This window comes from Gossypium hirsutum, chromosome A13, assembly GCF_007990345.1.
Source record: "Gossypium hirsutum isolate 1008001.06 chromosome A13, Gossypium_hirsutum_v2.1, whole genome shotgun sequence".
In the NCBI taxonomy this organism is placed as follows: domain Eukaryota; kingdom Viridiplantae; phylum Streptophyta; class Magnoliopsida; order Malvales; family Malvaceae; genus Gossypium; species Gossypium hirsutum.
Genome location: NC_053436.1, coordinates 79,922,689 through 79,944,693, shown reverse-complemented (window position 1 = coordinate 79,944,693; position 22,005 = coordinate 79,922,689).

Here is a 22,005-nt window from a genome sequence, read left to right as displayed (position 1 = left end):
TTACCTACCATTTTGGCCACTCAAACATGCATTAACACATTGTCAAAATGACACACATCAATAAGGCATCCAAAGTACCAAGGTTACATCAACCAAAATGACATATACATGCCAAACCCATCAACTATTATAAACCATAATTCCACCTATACATGCCATTATAACCTTGATCAAAACATCAGAATCTACCAATTTAATCTCTAGATAGTGTGATAGGTCACCAACGAGCTTCTAAACTGATCAAGCTATCGATAATCTGTAAAGTAAGAGGAAGATAAACGTAAGAAATGAATGATGAGTAAGCTCGTAGAACATGAAACATAACTTATCATTTCAATAATATAATACATAGATTAACACCAATACTTTAAACTTGGCATAAACCTATTAGACTCCATTCAACTCATATTTGAGTATATTCATCAACATCACATATAATTTTCATATATAACATATTGGAATTTATGAATCGTAATACATAATCATCAACCTTTTCATAAGATTATCAATCATTCTATTTACTTACTTTCACTTCCATTCTGAATGCTTAGATTAAGCCTAAACAACATTATCATTTCACGAATTAGTGTATTTATCCATGATATAGGTAAATTCTTTCATGGTATAAATAGACTTCTCACATATAAGTACATCATTTATCATATCAAACCTTTTATAACATTAATACATCTCAATTATGAACTTACCGTTTCATTGCCCTTTCTTACCCATTTCATATGCATAGTACAAGCATAAACATAAACATCAATCATAACCATAAGCTTGGCACAAGGTTAAGCACATCAACAACACATATTAGTTCATTTAGACATAATTCATATGAATTTAACATGGATAACCATTATACTTGAGCATGATTCAATTGGATTTATCATCCATCATAACATAACATGCTTTTCATGTATCTCACCATTTCAATGTACTTCATAAATACATGTCTTGGTTCATATTGAACACATACCTTTCCTTTTCTTTTTCATGCCCGTTGAACCGTTTAAAATATCATCGGATATGCGGGATAGCTCACAAAAAGTGTGCTAAACATATAATCATAACCTTTACTTTCTTTTACATCTTGCTCATACGAGCTGTGAAATGAGTCTGCTCACACGAGCTATGAAATAGGCTTGCTCACATAAGCTATGGGTCGGAATGTAAGCTACACGATGTTGCTCACATGAGCTGTGGAGTATCCATAACACATGTTGAACCTCAACTATCGGTAAGATATTCAAGACTAGTACCCGAAACATGGAAACCATAATGACATGTCATTTGTATCTTATGAATTCTTAATGTTCAAATGGGTCTCGATAATCAACGTACGTCGTTGGATTTCCATCGTTTCATGACATGATAAATTGCATAATAACATATTTATATTGAATAATTTACATTAAAAGAACACATTAACAATCAATTTAATTAATATTTAAGTGATTATAGTTCATACGAACTTACCTAGCTAAAATGCAGTAATATCAAAGTTTAGAGGCTTTTTGGTAATTTTTTATTCTCCTAGATTTTCCACTTGATCTTGATCTAAATAAATAATTTCATTCAATTTATTAATTTAGATAGTAAAACAATTTATTTTATGCAATTTACTCTTTTTGAAAATTTTACAAAAGTGCCCCTAACATTTTACTTTTATTCAATTTAGTCCCTAAGCCTAAAATATGCAATTTAACTATTTTTATTGAAAATTCATATCAGCCGAATATTCATGGCACCCAATACAGCCCAAATTTGTAATAATTTCACATCAAATCCTTGTATTTTTACTATTTCAACAATTTAATCCTTAATCGGTAAATTCATCAAAATTACTTCATGAAATACTTTTAAATATCAACCAACATTTCAAATTCATCATCTAACATCTAAAATCACAAATATTTATCAATGGAAACATTCAATATCTTTAACAGTTTCAAAATCGAAGATATGGGCTAACTGGACCTAGTTGCAACGATCTCAAAAATATAAAAATTATTAAAAACAGGGCCAAAATCACATACCATGCTAGCTTTTTAGCTTGCCAAAAATTTAAGCTCAAAAATGGATTCTTTCTTCATTAACATTCGATGAAGAAGAAATGTAAAAGATGATGAAATATTTTGGTTTATTTAATTTTAAGTTTAATTGACTAATTGCCATTTTACCCTTAAAAACTCAACCAAATCTCACCAAATGCCAAGCCATGTTCATCCACTATCCTTTAAATTGATTGAATTACTACTGTAGGCCGATATTTCAAGCTTTTATATCCATTATATACAAATAATGCTATAGCCATTAAATTTTACATCTTTATAATTTTGTCCTTTCCAATTAAGTAATAACTTAAACATCGAAATTTCTTAATGAAACTTTAATACAACCTTAATAGCAGTCCATGAATATTTATAAAAATATTTAAGGCTCAGTTTATAGAAAAGAGGTCTCGATACCTTATTTTTTAAAACCATTTGACTTTAAGGTTTTACCACTTGAACTTAATTAACCATTCGAATAGCATAATTTATCAAATCAAAAACCTTTTTAAAACCATAATTGAATTGTAAATATTAAATAATAATATTTACAAACTTACTCATCAGATTTGTTGTAACAACTCATTTTCAGTGAAATCAGAATAGTGGTTTTGAGACCACAAATCCGAGCCGAAAATAAAATTTATTTTAATTTTATTGCATGGCCCGTATTATAATAGAATTTTCATGTGAGAATTTTGATAAATTTTTTTATCAATTATGTGTTTAATTATGGGAAGGACCAAATCGCATAAAATGCAAAAGTTGAATTCTAGTAGCTAGAAGGATTAAATAGCTTTGGAATTCAAAAATTGAGGCCCTTATATGGTAATTAGACCATTAATAAAAAGTTAGTATATATTTTTGATGATTCATCCATGAAAGTTTAGAAACAGGCAAGGATTAAATTGAAAATAGAAATAATTAAAAGATGATCAATAATTAAAAAGAAATTAACATCTTATTTTATGTTATCTTCTTGCCCAAAATACATGGAAACCCTAGGAAAGAGAAAACAATCTTTCTTGGCTTAATTGGGTAAGTTTTCTTGTTCTGTTTTTAGTAATTTTGATATTTTTGAAACCAGGATAATCTAATCTATCTATTTGGGGGATCAATTTGAAAAGTGGTCAAACTATAGAAATTATGTCATGGATGAATATAATGAAAAATAGAAATTTATGGTAGAAAATGAAAGATTGTTGATAGATAAACAACTTTTACAAAGTGATTTTTGATAAAAACATGATTTAGGGACTAATTTATAAAGTTGTGAAAATTGAAGAAAAATTTTGAAATTGATAGAATATATGTGTTTTAAATTGTATATTGAAATTTTGGTTAAGCTTGGAATAGGGAGTAAATTACATGAATTTCATTTTCCGAGCCTAGGGATAAAATTGAATTTTAGGGAAATTTTAGGGGCAAAATGGTAATTTTGCCGAGTATGTAAATTGAGTCCAAATAAATATGAAATGTGATAAATTGATGATTAAATTCATTTATATATATATACAGATAACGCAAATTCGAGGCTAGTTCGAGGAAAAGAGTTTTAGATTAGTAGATTTATATACGTGAACAAGTGTTGAGGTAAGTTCGTGTAACTTAATCGAGCTTGTAAATATGTTAAATTGAATGTTGTGTTTGTATAGAATGTGTTTTGTATTTATGTGAATTAATTTGAATGTTATAATAAAGAAATAAATACATATTTGAAGTGGTTTAAAAAGGTTGAGTTCCGTTTGAATATTAGATTTTGATGGATAATATGATTTCCCTTATTGAATGAGGTCCTGCACTTGTTGCTCACGGGATTTAGCTCTGAAGAGTAATCCTATTGACCTCATTATAGATAGGATTTAGCCCGGATAGGTAATTCTGTTATAATCCCTCTCGAGCATATGTTGTAATTAGGATTTAGCATGGACTGGTAATCCTAATTAAGCTCTAGTGAGCATATGTTGGAGACAAGATTTAGCCTAGACTGGTAATCCTGTTATATGATATGTGGCTCGAGTATGTTTCCTGATTAAGTTCCCTAATGAGTACTCCTAAATATAAATTGACAGGTTATTGAATTGTATACCTTAAGTGTACTACTTGAGTATCTATCAGAATTCCAATGATTCAATGGATAAAATACTTGACATGATATGAGAGTTATGAAATGAAATGAATAATGTTTTGAAATAATATAGTATGATGAGCTCATCTATGTTTACTTGATGTATATGGGAAATTATGTTACTAACTTGTTTGATTGAGTGCATGTGTTTAGGCAATTTTGCCAATTTGATGGAAAACATGTTATTATATGCTTAATTTTAATAAATGAGATTGGTAAGTTTAATTGTAGTTATACGAACTTACTAAGCATAGAATGCTTACTAGGTTTTATTTTCTCTATTTTATAGTGCCCGGTAGCTCGCGAAGGTTGGTGATCAGTTGGAGCATCATCACACTATCCACAAGCTTATTTTGGTATAAATAGTAAACTTATTTTGGTATAATGGCATGTATAGGCTAACTTGGCCATAGATGGCTTGAATACGTTATTTGTAATCTAGCCATTGGAATGGCTAGTAATGGTATGTTTTGGTATTTATAAAGTATAATGTTGTGATAAACACCTATGTGTTAAATAGGAATGATCAAATGGTGTTTTGTGTTTATATTAAACCAAGGTAAGATTTTAAACATGTATGTATCCAATGTCATATCATATTAGATTTTAAAATTTGCTTGAATTTAATGCTTGGATTGGTTGGTATTTGGTTGTAAGTTTGGTGCAGGTTATTGGTAAAATTTTGGGTGAGAAATAAAGCTAGAAATGACTTTATTTTGTCTACACGGGTAGACACACAAGCGTGTGGGTAGGCTGTGTGTCCCCTGTATTTTAAATTTGAGAAACAGAATGCTCAGAATTGAGTACACGGGCAGAGACATGGACGTGTGTCTCTGCCGTGTGTTCTACACAGCCTAGAACACAGGCATGTGTTTTTCCCGTGTGAACCCTGCACCTAATTTTTGAAAATTAAATTGATATCACGGCCTGCTCACACGGGCGTGTGGCTAGCCGTGTGGCATAAGTCAGAGAGTTACATGGGGAGGAACACGGCCTACAACACAGGCGTGTCCTAGGGTCACACGGGCGTGTCCCTTGGACCACACGGGCTTATAAGCGCTATAACTTGGAAATTTTTTGAAACTTCGCAAAAAAATCTTAGAGTTTCTGATTAAGTTCTGATTCGATTTTAATACTCATTTTGGACCTCGAGGGTCTATTTAAGGAACATTATGAATAATTTCGATAAATGAATAGTAATTAATGTGAATTATTTATAAATGTTTTGAAAGTTCCGGTAATGCTGTAACTCTATTCTGATAACAGATACAGGTTAGGGGTGTTACATTTGTGGCCCCGGAACCATTGTTTTCAACACCACTAAAAAACGGGCTGTTACATAATTTATGGGTGAAGTGAAAGAAACACTCAAGGTAGTGGAGACACGCACTGATGAGTTAGACTCGATGAAAGAGCAGTTCAAGGGATATGTAGTAGAGGCCCTTAGTTCCAATATGGACGCAGTGGAAGCATTCAATACTACTGGGGGTCAGTTGGCAAAAAAAATGATGCTCTTGAAGTTGGGATGATAGCTATTAAGAAAGAGAATGAAGCCATAATGACGACTTTGAACACAAAATTTGAGGAGCTCGAGGGAGAGCTTACTGTGTGCAGAGCTGCTTTGGGTAAAGAGGTGTTGAGTGTAACACTAAACTGAGAGATTGATATCCCCAAACCCGAGAAGTATAAGGGGGTAAGGTCCATGAGTGAAGTAACCAATTTCTTGTGAGAGATGGAGCAATACTTTTGTGTCATGGGTATCAAGGATGATGATGCTAAGGTAAATACTTTTCCTTGATATTTTATTAGTTTTGCTCTTTTCTGGTGGAGTTGTAGGTCCATATATGAAAAGCATGGTCAGGTTCAGCATAAGTTCAAAGAGGATTTTTACCCCCTAATATGTCAAGAAGGAGGCTTGGGCTAAGTTGCATCGGTTTTTGCAAATAGGCACAATTCGGGAGCATGTGAAGGATTTCAGTGAACTAATGTTTCAAATCACGTATTTGAGTGAGAAGGAAGCATTCTTCTTTTCATGGATGGGCTGAAGTCATGGGTTAAGTAGGAATTGAAATGTTCTTGGGTGTCAAAAGCCATGATTGTGGTAGAATCTTTAATCTAACTTGTTTCTGAGGAAAAACAAGTTCGAGTCTTCCAAGCTAGAGAGAAGGGCAGTGATGGGGAAGATGAGGATGAACAGGGTTAGTTTAGCGAGGTAATATTAGCCATAATGATAATAGGAAACCACAAAATGGGAAGAGGAAACCTAACAAGCTATGAGAAAACAAAAAGAGGCCATTGAAATACTTCTTTTGTGGCGATCAGTATATGGTAAGGAATTGCCCAAAAAGATCCGTGTTTTCAACCATTAAAGGGGATGATGAGCGAGAAAAAGTGCCTATGAAGCTTGGTTCAATCGTGTAGGTGTCGAACCTAAAAGGGAAAAGAGAGGAGAAAAAAGCCAATGGAGTGCTTCTTTCGTAGTGGTCCGTATAGGATGTGGGACTATCCAGAGCGATCTAAGCTATCCATGATCAGTAAGGGAGAGAAAACAGAGCCCGATAAGAATAAGACTTCAAAGCTTGGGTCAATGATATTCAATCTTGTGAAGAGGAATAACAGGAACATAGGGTTGATGTTTGTGGAAATCAACATCACCTGCCAGAGAAAGAATGCTCTTTTTGATACAGAAACATCAGACTTATTCATATCGGAGAAAACCGCAGGTGATCTGTTATAATTTGATACATCAAATTAGGCTCTCCAATACACTTGAAGAGCTTATTCTTGAGCAATTTAAGTATTTTTTATATGGTTTTTATCGATTTTAGTTTGAAGTGTTAATAAATATTTTTGTTTAGTTTTGCACTCTTTTGAGACCCAAATTGGCCAATGCCATGGGAAACCTAACATTGTGATTGAGTGTTGTAGAGAGTCAATGGTGGCCCGAACACGAAGAAAATATCACCTTGAAGGAGGGTATTGCTATGTCGAAGCATGCAAGTTGTGCTACCCTTGACAGTGTTGAAATAAGGAAAATTGAGGCCATCTACAGTGGTATTGTGATACCAAGACCCCCCAAACCCATAATTTCAAGATTGTTGTGGGTATCGCAATAACACTACCTGATGTGTGAAAAATTGTAGAGGCAATTTTATGTTTAACAAGCTTAATTATATTTTTTTTCATTTAAGGGCATAATGGTCAATGTTAGGTTAAATGTTAGTAGGCTATAAATACAACTTTATAAGCCTTTGGTTTCAAATTTTTGTGGCTGAACAAGTCTCCTTAGGTTTTCATAGTATAAGTTAGGTTTTCTTTTCCTTTCCTTTCCTTTTCATTTGTATATTAGATTTTCTGTTGCCTTTTTAAGTAGATTTTCTTTTTTTTTTATTTCTTTCTTCTTGTTGAAGATTGAAGACTATGTAAAAGGGATAAAATCAAACTCTTAGGCTTTAATGGATTCCAATCAATTAAATGAGCATTTTCTGAATCTCTTCACCTTTATTTTATGCCTTACATGTGTTTGATGAAATGCTTGTTTGTAATTTAAGTTTGGTTATGTGCTAAGTTTGTTGATGGTTGGTTGATTAGTTATTTGTTAGTTTAATTTGATGTTTATGCTTGATTAATTGATTGTTCGATTATATCGAAATGCTTAATATGCTAAAATTGACGTCTCTAGTGGAAAATCTAGATAAACGAGACCAAAAGGTGAATTTATCCTTAGATAGTTCGATATAATTGTGTCGAATAGTAAGACTAAGAGGAGATTTATATGCCTAAGTGAAACTGAGAGGAGAGTCTTGGTGGCATTTTTTAGTTTACGATGAGGTCGAAAGGAGATTCTTAGCTAATAGCGGCAATCACTATAATCGGTATAGATTTTTTAGCTTTGTTAGAGATTAACGACTCAATCGACCATAATTTTATCATTTAAATTTCTAAAACAAAAAGGAAGAAAATTAGATTAGTTAGTTTAGTTGTGTTGGGAAATGTGCCCACATTGTAGTAAACATGTAATTGTTTTCTATGTATTTGAATGATGAATGAATAAATAATGTTAATTTCACATTTCACTATTATGTCTTTTATTTTTGTCTTTCATGTTTTGCATGCATAACGAAATTGTGACAAACAAATATTAGCTTATTAATTGCCTAAGATCAAATTGATGATAAGTGGCACTGTAAAAACGTTTACATTGTGAGAAAGACAACTTATTCAGTAGATAATCCAAACGAGCCCGTAATCTAGTAAAAGAATCAAAGTGAGCATTTCATTCAAATACTTAGAAGGATTATTATGTTGTCTACAATTCCAATTGCGGAGTTGGCTAGTCTTGGCTATTAGGAGCAGTTGACTCCATGGGTAAATACATAAATGTATTTATTGGAAGAATGACAATTAGACTAGACCCAATATGAATTAATTCTTAATTCGATTGTGAATTAATTCATTTGTAACGTTCATGGTGCAATTTACCTAAATCTTGAGTTAGTCATTGACATGCGTATGTAACTCATGTGCTTTGATATATGTGGAGGCTTATGCTTTAAAGATGATTGAACCCATAACTAGTATGTTGGATACATGACTTGTGTATGACATGGCTTTACTAGCAACAATGGAATTCATAGCTCGATTAAAGAGTTAACGATATCCTTTCAGTGCATTTTGTGGATTAATAAATATGGAATGTGACCATGAGTTGCATGTTCTCGAACAAATAATTTATCACAGTCATTTGTTGACAGTAATCATATTAATCATTAAGAAGACACAATGGTGACAATGATATAAAATAGAATTGCATTGAGTGAACGAATTTAACTCAAAGGAATCAAGGATATCATATGAGGGTAACACACACATGATAAGGTCAATAGACAAAGCAGTTGGATGAATTGCTTTCGTAAAGAGTATACAATAAAGAGTTTTCAATTATGGTACTTTTTGTAGACTGACTTTATGGTTAAGTAAATTGTGAATTAACGGAAGGATACTTCTGAACATAATTGCAATTACTAGAGCCTAATTGTGTATGCTTGATTGGTACATCCTTCTAGCTTAACAAAAGCTCGATTGAACTACATTTGAATAAAAAAAATTATACAACTTTAGAAATAATTTAATTGAGTCGATTTATTCGAAGTGGAATTGAATTAAGCAATCTTGAGAATTGTTCAACTAGAAAATTTGACTAAAGAATTTACTTAAAATAATTAATTTGGAAAATCTTAGTGATTTTTGGTAAAATTAATTTTGATAAAATAAAATAAAATTAATCAGATTAATTAAAATTAATATAATATTTTTGGAAATTAATTTTCAAGTCAAACAATTGACCCAATGGGTAATTGAACTTGAAAATTGGACCTAAGATAAAAAATTGGGCTCGTGAATTCAAAACTAAGACCAAGACTGAAAAACTGGTCGAATCGAGCCTGGTATGTGAAACCTGGACGACGTTCTAACCTGTGATTGGATCGGACTGGTTGGGACATCACTGGCCCGGACTAGGGGTGAGCATTCGATCGAATCGAATCGAATGAAATTTTTTTGAGTTAATCGAGTTGACGAGTCATACTTTATCATCCTAGCTCGATTTGAAATCTTCTCGAATCGAGTCGAGTGAGATGTAGTTCAAATCGAATTGAATATATTTATTCGAGTTAAATGTAAAAGACGAGTTTGGGTCCTTGTAGCCTCTGCCACCCACCATAATCAAATTTGCCCATCATAATCAAATTTGTATTAACTTTCATCCCTCATAATTTATTTATTAATCTTTTATATACGGGTTAGCTTCTTTTCTTTCTTAGCTGCTTCAATTATCTTCTGAATCTTGTTATCGTGTATTTTGAAATTAAAAACTATATTAAATACAAAAATTTATTTTTTTATAAAAGTTATTTTAAAGATAAAATTTGAAATTGATACCAACAAAAAATTTTAACACGAATATTTTATGGCATCATCAATAATTTAATTTTAACAAAAATTGATAAAGATTCAACATGATTAAACAATTTAATAATATAAATAGTGCAAAATGTGAAATTTAATTTAATAATATAAATAGTAGACATAAGTTCGAAAAAAAAGGTTTTTGGGGTTTAGGGGAAAGTAAACGTTTCGGGGGAAAGCAAAAGGAAAAAAGTTTTGGGGGTTTGGGGGAAGTAAAATTTTTGGAGGGAATGTAAAGGTTTTGAGGGGGTTGGGGGAAGGGAAGTAAAAGAGTTTGGTATTTGATTTATTTGAATTATTCGAATTTTAAAATTTATCTCGATTCAAACTCGAAATTCGAAAAAAAATTGAGTTGATTCAATTAACTCTATTAATTTGATTCGAATAATTCAGAATTCAAACTTTTTTAAATTTTTTGAGTTGATTCGAATTTTGCTCATCCCTAGCCCAGATCGAACTGATAACAATCGAATTGGATTGAGATGTCGAGAGGGTGTCTCACTTGCGATGGCACCACTAGACACGCCTGTGCTGGCGACAACGATGACATTCAGATGACCAACAGGTGGTCTTTCGGCAATTGAGCAATGGAGAAATCACACTCCTACTGGAACTCTACCAGATAATTTGATATCAGATTAACTATTCTAAATATAATATTTATTTAATAGTTTGAAAATTAAATTAAATTAAATACTCATTTTAATATTTTATTATTAATTTAATATTAATGTGATTATCTTAATATTAAATTAAATTTAATATTTATCTTGTAGATAAGTATTATATTAATTTAATAGATTCAATATTAAATTTAATCTAATATTTTATTTTGATAAGTATTATATTTTATTTTGATACAAAAGAAAGATTAAACCGAAACAAAGTAAAATGAGGTCACTTTACATCAGATAGATCATCATGCAGAGATTGATGGACTTAATCCTGGGTTGCATGAATATAAATTTGCCAAAAGGTCTTGAGAATGCCATTTTTTGCAAACCATTTGCTCTCTTGTTGTCTTGTCTAAAAACATGTATTATGCGAATTTTCCTGTAATGGCCTAAATTTAAGGTTATCGGAACAATGGTTTCGTAGCCATAGATCCGATTTAAAGAGAAATTTATTTCAATATTTTTGCTTGAAAATTGATATGATAGGAAAATTTTACCAATTTAGTGGTTAGTTAGAAAAAGAAATTATTGAAGAAATTGGGTAAAAACAAGATATCGGGACCTCTATCTTGTAAAACCGAGTCGAAAATAATTTTATAAATATTTATGAAATGTTATTAGTGTGGTATTAAAATTTCGTTAGGAAATTTTAATGTTTGGGTAGTCAATTAAATGAAAAGAACTAAATTGTAATAGGTGTAAAAGTTGCTAGAGTCATTAAATAGCTTAAGAGTCTAATGAGAAAGGATTTAAGAGGAATTAGACCCAAAAGTTATTTGGGCTGGACGGCAAGGGTACGAAATCAGCAGAAAAATTGATAAATTAAGGGTAAAATTGGAATATTGCAAAATTAACTAAATAAAACTAGGACTAAATAGGAAATATCTAGATTTCTCTTCATTTCTCTTCAATTCCAGCAGCTAAAAACGCCATAGGAGGGTTCTCTAAGCTGGTATTTCATAAGTTTTGCACCAAGTGAGTTAATCCTTGCCTTTTTCTTGTAATTTTTGTGTTTCTAAGACTTTTACAACTAGGGCCTACTATTAAATTCATTAGTTTTTGATTTCATGGATGAAATTGAAAGTCACCATGGTTGAGTGCTGTAAGTTTATGATGAAATAGAATGAAATTAAAGCTTTAATTTGTTTATGAGATGATTTTATTTGGTAATTTCAATAGAAATTGATTTTTAGGACCTAATTGTGAAAATGCTTGGAATTAAAGTCTATTGCTGAAATTCTGATTCCTAAAGGTTGTAAACTAGTTTAAGGTGATATAATAAAATGTTAATTGAGAAAAATCAGCTCAATTGAGAGGCTAATTGCGTAGGGACGAAATTATCATTTATTAAAAGCTTAGGGGAAAAATGGTAATAAACAGCTTGCACTAAAACAGTTTGGACAACAGCAGTAGACTAACTTTGAAAACTCACCAAAAATTGTAGGAATCGAATTAGAAGATGAACAAACTATGGAATTAAAGCTTATTAAGTCTAGTTTCTCATAGAAGAAATATTGTAAGCAATGGATTTGTAAATTTTTATATATAATGAATTTTGTGAGACAAGGTCAGAATGAATTTGGGTTCCCCTATTCTGACTTTGAAAAATTATAAAAAATTGAATAAAAATAATTAGGACTTAAATTTATATGTATAGAATTCTTAACGAGTCTATTTTTAATAGAAACAAACAAGAATATCATTTGAATTTTGTATAAAGAGATAATTTATTTTTAGTGAAGAAGGGTCGGAACTGTTAGACAACAGAACAGGGGTAACTTTGAAGAATAAACTGTACTGATTGGCTAAACCAAAAATTCTGAAAATTTTATGGTAAAAATATATATGAGTCTAGTTTTAGGGAAAAGTAACATATCTTAATTTTGAGTTCTGTAGCTCAAGTTATAAATAATTTAGTGACTATGACTCAAGTAGACAGCTTTGAATGAACTATAAATAATAGTTGAATTATAGAGAATGTTGCATATGAACATGAAATGTATTAAATTGATAATTAAATTTATTTATTTAGATCCAGAAGATTCAAATACGAAGCTAGATCGAGGAAAGGAAAAAGTTCGGGATTAGTAGATTTTTACTGTTTACAAACAAGTATCAAGGTAAGTTCGTGTAACTTGAATTATATTCTTAAATGCTTGAGATTGTATGTTATTAATGTGAATATGATTTGAGTGTTCATTGTATGAAAATTTATGAAACATTGATATATTTGATAAAATGGGAAGAAATCCCGTTTGAATGAAAGGAAAAATTGATGGATCTCTGAAAAGGAATTGACGGTAAAAAGGATCTAGCCCGGACGGGTGATCCTATCCTGATATAGCCTTCCCGAAGAATTTGTGTAAAATGGATTTAGCCCGGACGGGTAATCTGAATTAGGGTCTGAATTTAGCTTGGACTGGTAATCCCGGCAATACTCTATGAGTTTAAATTGCAGGGGATTTAGCCTGGACTGGTAATCCCACTGCAAGGTTGAGGTTCGCGGGAGTGTGCTCTCTAAAATGGATATGTGCGCACATGAATATGAATTGACGGACCCGGAAATGTACACTAAAAGTGTATCTCTGAAAATCCATCGAAAATTCCAAGAAATTCAACGGGATAAATATGGAAAAATAACAAGGAAATGGAAATCGTGGTATTGATGAGCTCATCAATCATAGTATATATTATTGGTACATGGAAATTATTGTACTAACTTGAATGTTGAGTTTGTGCATGTTAGGGTAATAATGCATTGAATGGATATATGAATGTTTATTATATTGTATTGAAAATATTAGGTAAGTATAATTCTTGTTACATGAGCTTACTAAGCACAAAGTGCTTACCTCGTTTCCTTTTTCCCTGTTTTATAGTGTTAAGAGCTCGGAGGTCGGATTTGGTCGGAGACACATCACACTGTCAACCTAAGGATTTCGGTACATAAAGAAACTTTATTTTGGAAATCAATGGCATGTATAAGCTAACAAAGTAAATGTTAACATGAAATGAATGTAAAGTTAGCCATTAGTATGGTTAACAAACCTGGTTTTAGATATGTGATGACGTTATCTTATAAATATGCATGAATTTATCTTGAAAATATGTTGAATTGATTTGGTTGATATGGATTGGTCTCGATTTAATATTGTAGGGAAGGTTAGATATTTATAAAGGGGCTATATTGAATATAAAAAAAAAATTAATTCGTAAACTTTGGTAATGCCTCGTACCCTATTCCGGCAATGAATACGGGTAGGGGTATTACATTTATTGGTATCAGAGCTACGGTTTAGCCGGTTCTAGGACCGATGTAGCAAATACAGAATTAGCTATACATGCCATTTAAATTATTATTGATAGTGTGATATCTCCTGACCATTTAAAATGTGTTTTTCTTATAGTAATGTCATCCGACCGAGCTCAATCTGAGGAAACTGGGAGTCATGCTCCGACTTCAGTACAAAGAGAAGAAACTAGCAGTAGAAGGCCCGAGACAGAGGGTCAAGGGGAGGAGGCAAAAACAACCTTCTTTCAAATGATGAATGAATGGTTTAATCAATACTTAAGAACTAACCCTGTAGTGCAACAAGTTCAAGCTCCCCCTCCTGCTCCTCCATCGGTTCTCAAGATCCCACAAGGTACAGGTACTGAATCTGTTAGAAAAGGGAAAGCTCCAGTAGATAAAATTTGAAAATATGGGGCCGAAGAATTTCGAGCAGCAGTTGATGATGATTCCGAACGGGCTAAATTCTGGTTAGAAAACACTACTCGGGTTCTGGAAGAATTATCTTGTACACCAGAAGAATGTCTGAAATGTGCCGTCTCACTGATAAAAGACACAGCTTACCATTGGTGGAATATTAAAGCTTCAGTTGTTCCGAAAGAAGAAATTACATGGGAATTCTTTCAGACCGAGTTCAGAAAAAAATATATCAGCTAGAGGTTCCTTGACCAGAAAAGAAAAGAATTTCTTGAGCTGAAACAGGGCAATAGATCAGTATCTGAATATGAAAGAGAATTTGTTCGATTGAGTAAATATGCTCGAGAATGGGTACAGTCAGAAGCTGAAATGTGCAAACGATTCAAAAAAGGGTTAAATGAAGACATTAAACTACTGATCGGAATTCTTGAAATTCGAGAGTTTGCTACATTGGCAGAGAGAGCTTATAAAGCAGAAGAATTGAGCAAAGAAAAGAAACAGGCTGAGAGGGAAGCTCAAATTTTTAGTAAAAGACCGATGGGAAAATCCCAGTTTTCTGCTTCAAAGAAATTGAAGAAATATCAGGATCGTTCTACTTCAGCCATTGGGTATTCGGGCAAAGAGCGAGGTTCTCAACGCACTAATCCAAGGCCTTCTACTCCATCAGTGACCAGTTTTGGCAGTGTTGGCACTCCTAAACTGAGATGCCAGTACTGTAATAAAGCTCATTTTGGTGAATGCCGATTTAAGAGTGGGGTTTGTTACCGATGTGGTTCTTTTGACCATTTCCTCAGAGATTGTCCAGAAAGGGTTGAAAAAGAAGTTGAACATATATCGAAGCCGAGTAATCTAGTTTCGAGGGGCAGACCACCTCGACTATCCGGTAATGTCAGTGGTAGTCGAGGAGCTACAAAAGATACTATAGGTAGGCCTGAGGTACGAGCACCTGCTAGGACATATGCCATTCGTGCCAGAGAAGATGCTTCAGCACCCGATGTTATTACTGGTACATTTTCTTTACTTGATACTGATATTACTGCATTGATTGATCTTGGTTCTACGCATTCATATATATGTGTTAAACTTGCAATTATTAAAAATTTATCTGTTGAACCTACTGAATTTGTGGTTAAAGTCTCGAACCCCTTGGGCCAGTCTGTGTTGGTGGATAAAATTTGTAAAAATTGTCCAATAATGGTAAGAGGTTATTGTTTCTCGGTTGATTTGATGTTACTGCCATTTGATGAATTTGACGTGATATTGGGCATGGATTGGTTAACCCAGCATGATGCGGTAGTAAATTGTAGACAAAAATATATTGTGCTAAAATGTCAGAATGGTGAGTTGCTCCGGGTTAAATCTGATCAGACAGAGGGGTTATCTGATATGATTTCAGTAATGGCAGCACAGAGGTATGTCAAAAAGGGGTATGATGCTTACTTGGCTTATATACTCGACACCAAGGTATCTGAGTCAAAGATACAGGCAGTTCCAGTGGTATGTGAATTTTTCGATGTGTTTCCAGAAGAATTACCAGGATTGCCACCAGAAAGAGAAGTGAAATTTTCTATAGATTTGATTCCGGGAACTACTCCGATCTCCATAGCTCCGTACTGGATGGCTCCTATAGAATTAAAAGAGTTAAATACACAGTTAAAAGAGCTTGTTGACAGAGGTTTTGTCCGACCGAGTCATTCATCTTGGGGTGCTCCGGTTCTGTTTGTGAAAAAGAAAGATGGGTCTTTGAGATTGTGTATCGACTACCGACATCTTAATAAAGTAACCATAAAGAATAAGTACCCGTTACCCCGAATTGATGATTTATTTGATCAGCTGAAAGGTGCTACTGTGTTTTCAAAGATTGATCTTCGATCGGGTTATTATCAGTTACGGGTAAAGGAGCCAGATGTGCCAAAAATAGCCTTTAGAACCAGGTACGGGCATTATGAGTTTCTAGTTATGCCGTTTGGGCTAACTAATGCACCTGCAGTATTCATGGATTTGATGAACCGGATATTCAGACCGTACTTAGACAGATTTGTAGTAATATTCATTGATGATATTTTGGTTTATTCTCGGGATGAAGAAGAACATGCAGAACATTTGAGAATTGTGTTGCAAATTCTACAAGAGAAGCGCAGGTGACTTGAACTGATAAAGGACTATGATTTGATTATTGATTACCATCCGGGTAAGGCTAATGTTGCAGCTGATGCTTTGAGCCGGAAATCTCTGTTTGCTTTACGAGCTATGAATACCCAGTTATCATTGACTGATGATGGTTCAATCCTAGTTGAATTGAGAGTTAAACCGACATTTTTACAGCAAATATGTGAAGCTCAGAAGAATGATGAGAAGTTACAGGTTAAACGGGCACAGTGTGAGTCAGGTAATGATTTTGAATTTCAGATTGGTTCTGATGATTGTTTATTATTCAGAGGTAGGGTATGTGTACCTCAGAATTCAGAGCTCATACAGAAGATTTTACGTGAGGCCCACAGTAGTACTATGTCTGTAAATCCGGGGAGTAATAAAATGTATAATGATCTGAAAAAGATGTACTAGTGGTTGGGAATGAAACGTGATATCTCTGAGTTTGTATCAAGGTGTTTAATATGTCAACAAGTTAAAGCTGAACCTCAGGTACCTTCGGGGTTACTTCAGCCAATTACTATACTAGAATGGAAATGGGAAAGAATCACTATGGATTTTGTATCGTGGCTACCTTTGTCTCCGAGGAAAAAAGATGCTATTTGGGTGATTGTTGACCGATTAACAAAGTCAGCTCACTTTATTCCGGTACGTATGGATTATTCTTTAGATAAATTAGCTGAACTGTACATATCTAAGATTGTCAGGCTCCATGGAGTGCCTGTTTCCATTATATCAGATAGAGATCCCCGATTTACGTCTCGTTTCTGGGACAAATTGCAAGAAGCCTTGGGTACTCCAGTTGTATTTCAGCACTGCATTTCATCCTCAGACAGATGGTCAATCTGAGCATGTAATTCAAGTACTGGAAGATATGCTCCGATGTTGTATACTAGAGTTTGAAGGTAATTGGGAGAGGTATCTACCTTTGATTGAATTTGCTTACAATAACAGTTATCAGTCTAGTATTAAAATGGCTCCGTATGAAGCTTTGTATGATAGAAAATGTAGAACACCGTTATATTGGACAGAGCTCAGTGAAAGGAAGATACATGGGGTTGATTTGATCCGGGAAACAGAAGAAAAAGTAAAGGTTATTCGAGATAGTCTAAAAGCAGCTTCCGATCGTCAAAAATCATATGCCGACCTTAAACGAAAAGAGATTGAATTTCAAGTCGGTGACAAGGTATTCTTGAAAGTGTCTCCTTGGAAGAAAGTCCTCCGATTTGGTCGAAAGGGTAAACTGAGTCCAAGATTTATCGGGCCTTATGAAATCATAAAAAGAATTGGACCGGTCGCTTATCGATTGGCATTACCACCGGAACTTGATAGAATCCATAATGTTTTTCATGTATCTATGTTACGACGATATCGATCAGATCTTTCACATGTTATTTCTCCGATAGAAGTAGAGATTCAACCGGATATGACTTACAGTGAAGAACCAGTCAAGATATTGGCATGGGAGACAAAAGAGCTTAGAAATAAAAAGATAAATTTGGTGAAAGTATTGTGGCAAAAGCACGGGATTGAGGAAGCAACATGGGAACCGGAGGAGGCAATGAGGAAACAATACCCAAACCTCTTTACTGGTAAGATTTTTGAGGACGAAAATCCTTAAAAGGGGGGGGGAGAGTTGTAATGGCCTAAATTCAAGGTTATCGGAACAATGGTTTCGTAACCATAGATCCGATTTAAAGAGAAATTTATTTCAATATTTTTGCTTGAAAATTGATATGATAGGAAAATTTTACCGATTTAGTGGTTAGTTAGAAAAAGAAATTATTGAAGAAATTGGGTAAAAACAAGATATCGGGACCTCTATCTTGTAAAACCGAGTCGAAAATTTATGAATTGTTATTAGTGTGGTATTAAAATTTCGTTTGGAAATTTTAATGTTTGGGTAGTCAATTAAATGAAAAGAACTAAATTGTAATAGGTGTAAAAGTTGCTAGAGTCATTAAATAGCTTAAGAGTCTAATGAGAAAGGATTTAAAAGGCAATTAGACCCAAAATTTATTTGGGCTGGACGGCAAAGGTATGAAATCAGCAGAAAAATTGATAAATTAAGGGTAAAATTGGAATATTGCAAAATTAACTAAATAAAACTAGGACTAAATAGGAAATATCTAGATTTCTCTTCATTTCTCTTCAATTCCAGCAGCTAAAAACGCCATAGGAGGGTTCTCTAAGCTGGTATTTCATAAGTTTTGCACCAAGTGAGTTAATCCTTGCCTTTTACTTGTAATTTTTGTGTTTCTGAGACTTTTACAACTAGGTCCTACTATTAAATTCATTAGTTTTTGATTTCATGGATGAAATTGAAAGTCACCATGGTTGAATGCTGTAAGTTTATGATGAAATAGAATGAAATTAAAGCTTTAATTTGTTTATGAGATGATTTTATTTGGTAATTTCAATAGAAATTGATTTTTAGGACCTAATTGTGAAAATGCTTGGAATTAAAGTCTATTGCTGAAATTCTGATTCCTAAAGGTTGTAAACTAGTTTAAGGTGATATAATAAAATGTTAATTGAGAAAAATCAGCTCAATTGAGAGGCTAATTAAGTAGGGACGAAATTATCATTTATTAAAAGCTTAGGGGAAAAATGTTAAAAACAGCTTGCACTAAAACAGTTTGGACAGCAGCAGTAGACTAACTTTGAAAAATCCCCAAAAATTGTAGGAATCGAATTAGAAGATGAACAAAATATGGAATTAAATCTTACTGAGTCTAGTTTCTCATAGAAGAAATATTGTAAGCAATGGATTTGTAAATTTTGATATATAATGAATTTTGTGAGACAAGGTCAGAATGAATTCGGGTTCCCCTATTCTGACTTTGAAAAATTATAAAAAATTGAATAAAAATAATTAGGGACTTAAATTTATATGTATAGAATTCTTAATGAGTCTGTTTTTAATATAAGCAAACGAGAACATCATTTGAATTCTGTATAAAGAGATAATTTATTTTTAGTGAAGAAGGGTCAGAACTGTTAGACAACAGAATAGGGGTAACTTTGAAGAATAAACTGTACTGATTGGCTAAACCAAAAATTATGAAAATTTTATGGTAAAAATATATATGAGTCTAGTTTCAGGGAAAAGTAACATATCTTAATTTGGAGTTCCGTAGCTCAAGTTATAAATAATTTAGTGACTATGACTCAAGTAGACAGCTTTGGATGAACTATAAATAATAGTTGAATTATAGAGAATGTTGCATATGAACATGAAATGTATTAAATTGATAATTAAATTTATTTATTTAGATCCAGAAGATTCAAATACAAAGCTAGATCGAGGAAAGGAAAAAGTTCGGGATTAGTAGATTTTTACTGTTTACAAACAAGTATCAAAGTAAGTTCGTGTAACTTGAATTATATTCTTAAATGCTTGAGATTGTATGTTATTAATGTGAATATGATTTGAGTGTTCATTGTATGAAAATTTATGAAACATTGATATATTTGATAAAATGGGAAGAAATCCCGTTTGAATGAAAGGAAAAATTGATGGATCTCTGAAAAGGAATTGACGGTAAAAAGGATCTAGCTCAGACGGGTGATCCTATCCTGATATAGCCCTCCCGAAGAATATGTGTGAAATGGATTTAGCCCGGATGGGTAATCCAAATTAGGGTCTGAATTTAGCCTAGACTGGTAATCCCGACAATACTCTATGAGTTTAAATTGCAGGGGATTTAGCCTGGACTGGTAATCCCACTGCAAGGTTGAGGTTCGCGGGAGTGTGCTCTCTGAAATGGATATGTGCGCACATGAATATGAATTGACGGACTCGGAAATGTACACTAAAAGTGTATCTTTGAAAATCCATCGAAAATTCCAAGAAATTCAACGTGATAAATATGGAAAAATAACAAGGAAATGGAAATCATGGTATTGATGAGCTCATCAATCATAGTATATATTATTGGTACATGGAAATTATTGTACTAACTTGAATGTTGAGTTTGTGCATGTTAGGGTAATAATGCATTGAATGGATATATGAATGTTTATTATATTGTATTGAAAATATTAGGTAAGTATAATTCTTGTTACATGAGCTTACTAAGCACAAAGTGCTTACCCCGTTTCCTTTTTCCCTGTTTTATAGTGTTAAGAGCTCGGAGGTCGGATTTGGTCGGAGACACATCACACTGTCAACCTCAGGATTTCGGTACATAAAGAAACTTTATTTTGGAAATCAATGGCATGTATAAGCTAACAAAGTAAATGTTAACGTGAAATGAATGTAAAGTTAGCCATTAGTATGGTTAACAAACCTGGTTTTAGATATGTGATGACGTTATCTTATAAATATGCATGAATTTATCTTGAAAATATGTTGAATTGATTTGGTTGATATGGATTGGTCTCGATTTAATATTGCAGGGAAGGTTAGATATTTATAAAGGGGCTATATTGAATATAAAAAAAAAATAATTCGTAAACTTTGGTAATGCCTCGTACCCTATTCCGGCAATGAATACGGGTAGGGGTATTACATTTCCAATTACATTGGAGAAGCTCCTTTATGTTACTGATCATAAATGAACCATTCAACCATACCATAGAGTTCAACCATGAGCACCAGGCAACTCCCAATATTTCTTGTGAAGCCTGCAATTTGTACTCCAACCTGATCATGGATTATTGCACCTACAGTAGCACTCGCTGATAGCTGAAACACAACACCGTCAATATTCACCCTTGAAACACAACACTATCAATATTCACCTTTCTCCATCCATCATTTGGTGGTTTTCATCTTATAACTTTATGAGAATCAACATTTATGTGCCTCAATGTCTAGTCTGATCTATGGCTTGCCCTAAGAAAATTGTCTCTTATCCAACAACTTTTCACCAAAATAATTTTGACTTCCATAAACTTGACATTAAATATATAATTGTTTATCCTAATCCAAAGCTACCAACAGATACTACCAAAAGTGTTAACCACCCACTAGGCACAGAAGCAAAATATTCAGGATTAGAGAGATTTTTTATAAACTAATCTTCCAAATTGAGATTGAAAAATTCATGTATCATTTCCAGCTTTATAACAGAAAGCCATGTTGCCACAACTAGGGTACAAAACCACAAAACATGGTTAGTATTTTCTAATGAGCTTTCACAAACCAAGCAGTTTACACAAGTAGCCATTTGTCTTCTCACTCTATTTTCATTGGTTAGAATTCTATCTAAAAAAACTTGTCCAAAATTTTAATCATAGTTGAACTCTCTAAACTCTCCCTATATAAAGAAAGCTTTGGGTCATTATTTTTCACACACTTGAACTGAAGAGAAAGTT